General features: G+C 40.8%; 1 long non-coding RNA gene across 1 annotated transcript in view; it reads right to left on the bottom strand.

Moving 5' to 3' along the window:
• Nucleotides 1-2,197: 2,197 nt before the first annotated feature.
• LOC134294132 (uncharacterized) overlaps nt 2,198-6,075 on the bottom strand; it is a 4,424-nt gene continuing 546 nt past the window's right edge. The window contains exons 1-2 of the long non-coding RNA XR_010001103.1: nt 6,065-6,075; nt 2,198-5,608 (exon numbers count right to left, since the gene is read on the bottom strand). The exon at nt 6,065-6,075 is cut by the window's right edge and continues 546 nt beyond it. This is a non-coding gene — a long non-coding RNA (uncharacterized LOC134294132). The remainder of the gene's footprint in view (nt 5,609-6,064) is intronic.

Consider the following 6,075-nt stretch of genomic DNA (forward strand, 5'->3'; position numbering starts at 1 on the left):
TTTCCGTGTGCGCGCAACCCAACAAAAGGCCCAACCCTGAACCCCGACCCCTTCCTTGGGTTCCGATCTGCTTTTGACGGTTGTAGGCAAACGGCGCCGGGGGAAAAAAAGGCTCATTTATGTCACTGGATTAGTCCGAATTAGTTGCACAAAGAGAACGCTTTTCGGACCACAACGCCCAGCATCCACAACTAAGGGTGTGTGACCCAAAAGACAGAAACTTTTTCCAAGTTCCAAAGAGGCCACAAGTGAATTTTCCCTCGTTTCTTCCGGCCAAAAATGGTCCCAAAAAGAAGAGCTGGAGACGGAGGGAAGGAAAGTCAGCTTGGTCAGAAATAACAACGTTCCAGTTTTCTATCCAAAACCCCGACTCTCTGAAATGTATTGGTTGGCCCAGGGTTTCACATCACATATAAAGTTACGGAAATATATGTATACATATATACATACATATAAATTGGCACTCTGGTTTCAGCTCTTTCGTATGTGTGCACACAGGTCCAGAGAGAACGTTTCAGGGCGTATCATTAGGAATGTCTTCCGGGAAGAACGCATGATTCAAAAGTAGTGGTTATTATGATAGGAAGTAAATAATAATAATAGACGCATTTGCGACGCTGCGGTGGATCCTTCAACTTCATCGCCAACACCATCTGAACACGGTAGAGACACACACACACACACACACACATATATATATATATATCGCTCTCTTGGCTTCACAATTGTCACACAACTCTGCTCACACTCAGTTGGTTCGCTTCCTTTCGCGATCGAAACATTGAATATTGATATTGTGATATCTGCGGCATGGCGAGACCTTTCACTCTGACAATAGATATGGGTGAAACGTCAGGAGAGAATGCTTCTGGAACATGGCCATACAGCTTGGAAAACGCACAACAACAAATGATTCCGGCCATGGAAGCCTTCGACAACACACTGGGAGATGTAGTTCTCTAGGCCTGTCGCCTCCTCTGCCAAACGACATGCTATAGGACCCTGGGAGGTCTAGTTTTACAAGGGCCCGAACCAGAGAGTGCTGCTGCCATGCTGAACTGGTATTCTCAGTGGCCCTCAATGAAAACAGGCATGGTTTTGGGTCAGGAAGTTTCTCTTTGCTTGTAAAACTACTCTTGAAAACATGCCAATGTGAGTAGATCAATAGATACTGCTCCGGCGGGACGGTATCAGTGCTCCATGCAGTCATGCCAGTGGCTACATGACCTTGGAGGTGTCTACGGACAATGCTGGCTCTTCAGCTAAGAAATGGAGATGAGCACCAACCCCCAGAATCGGACACGACTGGAATTAACGTCAGGGGAAAACCTTTACCTTTAACCTATATTGTATTTACATGTAATATTGATAATTATATTATAACGCAATACAATATAATACTAATAGTAATATAATAATAATTATTATATATTACATGTTTATTACTAAGAATAATACAGTATGATGGCATAGTGCTATATAGTAATATAGGAATGTGTTGTAGAAGTTCCATAGTGCATCACCCCCTATGAGAGAGCCATGGGACCACGGCAAACTGCAGATCCCGGAGGCCACAGCACCGGGCCACGGCAATGGGAAGGGGTGCCAAACCATCCCTACATTGCCCCGTCGCAGTGGGGTGAGTCAGTGGCATGATTGAGATGCCCTTGCAAAACTATAACTCCCAGTATTGCAGCCTTGAGCAATGGAGAAGCCTCTGTGCTGACACAATAATATTGATATTATTGCTCAAGGCTGCACTTCCCGATTGGGCCACGTGATGGCAGCAAAAGACTGCAGATGACAATCGCAAGGCAATATTGGGGAAAATATAACACTGAGGCTGCACTTCCCTAACTGACCATTTGATGGCAGCAGAGGGCCAATAATCACAATCCCAAGGCAAGTGCAATATTCCTCTGTCCACAGGAGGGCGACAAACGGAAAAGCCATAGGGTTTAATTGGAATATCATTGATCTTTCTTTGATCCAGGGCACTCTTAATTAATATTAATACTACTAATAATAATCTTGGGAGGTAGAGGTTTGCAAGGCCTTTCACCCCCTCTGCCCAAGAGCCCTGCCAAACTACAGCTCCCTCCATCCCATACAAACTCTGCAACAGCTCAATGCCATTGGAGCCTAGGAGATATACACCCCCCTTGCTTAGTTTTCCAATAAGAATAAAATAATAAGATTAAAATAATAATAAAACTTTATTTCTAGACTGCCCTCTCTCCCCAGAGGATGCCTGCCATAGATGTGGGCGAAACGTCAGGAGAGAATGCTTCTGGAACTTGGCCAGACAGCCCGGAAAATGCACTACAACCCAGTGATTCTGGCCATGAAAGCCTTCAACAACACACTGGGAGATATAGTTCTCTTGTCCTTTCGCTTCCTCTGCCAAACGACATGCTATAGGACCCTGGAAGGTCTAGTTTTACAAGGGTTCAAACCAGAGGTGCTGCTGCCATGCCAAACTGCAACTCCCAGGAGCCCACAACGTAGACAGTCATGGCTTTGGGTCAGGAAGTTGTTCTTTGCGGTCTAGGACCCACAGATTCCAATTCGACTCCTTCCAGTGATGAGGCTCCAGCATTCGTGGGTAGAAGAGGCGACAGGCAAAACTTCAACTCCCGGGATATTATTGTTGTTGTTGTTGTTGCTGCTGCTAGTAGCCGTAGTAACACTTGTTGCCTATGCCATCAGTTGGGGGGCCCTCCCCCCATCACCATCTGATGCTCTGGGGCCAATATACAACATAATATAGAATAATATATATATTGTCTATACATATAGTATTGATAATTATATTAGAATGTAATACAATGTAATACCAATAGTAATGTAATAATATTAATTATATATTACATGTGATATTACTAATAATAATACAGTATGATGTCTTAGTGCAATGTAGTAATATATAACGCTAATGTTGTTCTATGCTAATATATAATATATTGTACGTACATATAATTTGTAAGCCACTCTGAAAGCAGGAAGCCAATATGAATGGAAAAAAACCAAAAAATTATGGGTTCGATGCAGTAAATAAAACTCAAGGCTGCACTTCTCGAATATGCCACGTGATGGCAGCAAAGGATTGCAGATGAGAATCTCAAGGCAATTTTGGGGGGAAATATAACACTGAGGCTGCAATTCCCTAACTGACCATTTGATGGCAGCAGAGGGCTAAGAATCAGAATCTGAAGTCAAGTGCAATATTCTTCTGTCCACAGGAGGGCGACAAACGGAAAGGCCATAAGGGTTTAATGGGGATCTCATTGATATTACTTTGAGCCATGGCTATCTTAAATAATACTAATACTACTAATAATAATCTAGGGAGTTAGAGGTTTGCAAGGCCTTTCGCCCCCTCTGCCCAAGAGTAATGGTGCCTTGCCAAACTACAACTCCCACCATCCCATACAACCTCTGCAACAGCTCAATGCTATGGGAACCTCAGTGATATAGTTCGCTAGGCCTTTCGCCTCCTCTGCCAAACTACCTGCTATAGGACCCAGGGAGGTCTAGTTTTACAAGGGCCCAAACCAGATAGTTCTGGTGCCATGCCAAACTGCAGCTCCCAGGAGCCCTCAATGTAGACAGGCATGGCTTTGGGTCAGGAAGTTTCTCTTTGCTTGTAAAACTACTTTTGAAAACATGCCAATGTGAGTAGATCAATAGGTACCGCTCTGGCGGGAAGGTAACGGTGCTCCATGCAGTCATGTCTGTGGCCACATGCCCTTGGAGGTGTCTATGGACAATACTGGCTCTTCAGCTGAGAAATGGAGATGAGCACCAAACCTCAGAGTCGGTCACGAAAACCTTTACCTTTAACCTATATTGTATATACATATAATATTGATAATTATATTATAAAGTAATACAATATAATACAATATATTAATATATATTATAAATAATAATGCAGTGTGATGTTATAGTACAATATACTAACATATAATGCTAATGGTGTGCTTTGCTAATAATAAAATATATTGTACGTACATCTAACTTTAAGCCATTTTGAAAGCAGGAAGGCAGAATGAAAGGAAAATAGAAGGAAAAAGCCCCAAAAGTTATGGTTTCTAGGCAGCAAAGAAAAACTCAAATATTTATAAAAAGGAGAGTTAAAGTGCGATAACTGCTCACTATCCCAGGCCTGCGAGTCTACAGGAATTCCAGACAGGAAACAATAAGGGCCAGCTAACGCGTTCACAACAAAGGATTCCCCCAGGCAGCAATGCAGCCAGTCTTTGATGCTGCAAGGCCATTCAATGCTGATCAAGGCGGCCAATGGCAACATTCACACTCGCCTCCAAGACAAGAGTTCTTTCTCTCGCCCTGGACATTATTCCAGAGATCGATAAACCTCCCTTACTTAGTTTTACAACCTATGAGGATGCCTGCCATAAATGTGGGCAAAACGTCAGGAGAGAATGCTTCGGGAACATGGCCATAGTATTCTGCGGTTGCAAAGTAGCAGAGGTTGCATGGGATGGTGGGAGTTGTAGTTTGGCAAGGCACCAGCACTCTTGGGTAGAGGAGGGGAAAGGCCTTGCAAACCTCTCACTCCCAAGATTATTATTATTAATATTAGTATTATTTTAAACTGTTATAGCTCAAAGAAATATCAATTAATATTACATTAAGTCCTAATGGCTTTTCCGTTTGTCACCCTCCTGTGGACAGAAGAATATTGCACTTGCCTTGAAACTCTGATTCTTTGCTCTCTGCTGCCATCAAATGGTCAGGTAGGGAAGTGCAGCACAAAGGCGAGGCTCGAGGCTGCACTTCCCTCTCTGACCATTTGATGGCAGCAAAGAGCTGCGAATCAGAATCCCAAGGCAAGTGCAATATTCTTCTGTCCACAGGAGGGCGACAAAGAGAAAAGACATAAGGAATCCCATTGATATATCATTGAGCCATTTGGAAAATATAATTACATGACAATAGTAGTAATAATAATAATAATAATAATAATAATAATAATAATAATAATAATAATAATAATAATAATAATAATAATAATAATAATATCCTGGGAGTTCGGGTTTTGCAAGGTCTTTTGCCTCCTCTGTCCAAGAGTGCCGGAGCCTTGTCAAACTACAGCTCCCATCATCCCAAAAAAACCTGCAACAGCTCAATGCCATTGGAGCCTAGGAGATATAAACCCCCCTTGCTTAGTTTTCCAATAAGAATAACATAAGAATGATAAAATAATAATAAAACTTTATTTCTAGACCGCCCTCTCTCGCCAGAGGATGCCTGCCATAGGTATGGGTGAAACGTCAGGAGAGACTGCTTCTGGAACATGTAATAATTATTTTGCCTGTCGCTTTGGGTCAGCAAGGTGTTCTTTGCGGTATAGGACCCACAGATTCCAATTCGACTACTTCCAATGATGAGGTTCCAGCATTCGTGGGTAGAAGAGGCGACAGGCAAAACGTTAACTCCCGGGATATGATTATTGTTGTTGTTGTTGCTGTTAGTAGTAGTAATAATACTTGTCACCAATGCCATCAATTTTGTCACGATCCGCCCACGGGCCAGGGGACTACTCCTCCCAAGTTTCGGATTTTTTAGATCACCGGCCGAATTTCTGTGAATTTTTTAATTCATTTATTGAAAAGTATTTTTTAGGAGAAGGATGCAAAATAACAATAATATTATAATAATATAAAATAACATAATAATGCAAAATACTGTGAATTATAATAATATGAAATAGCAGAATAATATAATAATGATGCAAAATAATAACAATACAATAAAATATGAAATAAATATAACATGAAATAAGAACAAAATAATATAATATAATAATAATGTAAAATGATAATAATATAAAAACCAACTAATATAAGGATGCAAAATTATAAAAATAATATAATATGAAATAACAACATAATAATGCAAAATCATGTCTATTATAATAATATGAAATAATAAAGAAATAATATATTATAAACGTGATGCAACATAATATGTACGATAATAATATAATATGAAATAATAACACAATAATAATAATATAATAGAAAGGCCTTTTCCTTACGTTCTCCTCAG

This window comes from Anolis carolinensis, unplaced genomic scaffold (assembly GCF_035594765.1).
Source record: "Anolis carolinensis isolate JA03-04 unplaced genomic scaffold, rAnoCar3.1.pri scaffold_12, whole genome shotgun sequence".
Lineage (NCBI taxonomy): Eukaryota > Metazoa > Chordata > Lepidosauria > Squamata > Dactyloidae > Anolis > Anolis carolinensis.